Below are 226 nucleotides of genomic sequence, written 5' to 3' on the forward strand. Positions count from 1 at the left end.
TCCCTTCAAGCATGCCTGCTGCTCCTTGATGGGTTGTAGAAGGTGTTTGCGCCATATCTTTCTGTGGCTGGACTTGATACAAACCTCCCCCACCTGCCCGGCGCTCCTCGCCGCTCTGCGCCCCTCCTACTGGCTTAGCCTTCTCTGTCACATTACGAAGCACCGCCGCAGCTAATCTCTCGTCTTCTGCCGCTGTGGAGCTATCTCTGAGAGAGAGAGAGAGAGA

At 56.6% G+C, this 226-nt stretch overlaps 1 protein-coding gene across 1 annotated transcript in view; it reads right to left on the bottom strand.

Moving 5' to 3' along the window:
* The window catches only part of CSUI_010793 (mcm2 3 5 family protein), a gene marked incomplete at its 3' end in the record, with an annotated part of 3,021 nt that extends 2,810 nt beyond the window's left edge, over positions 1-211 (bottom strand). Inside the window, exon 1 of the mRNA XM_068070894.1 lies at positions 1-211. This exon is cut by the window's left edge and continues 80 nt beyond it.
* Positions 212-226: the final 15 nt, after the last annotated feature.

The sequence above is a fragment of the Cystoisospora suis genome (genome assembly GCF_002600585.1).
Source record: "Cystoisospora suis strain Wien I chromosome Unknown contig_8318, whole genome shotgun sequence".
Lineage (NCBI taxonomy): Eukaryota > Apicomplexa > Conoidasida > Eucoccidiorida > Sarcocystidae > Cystoisospora > Cystoisospora suis.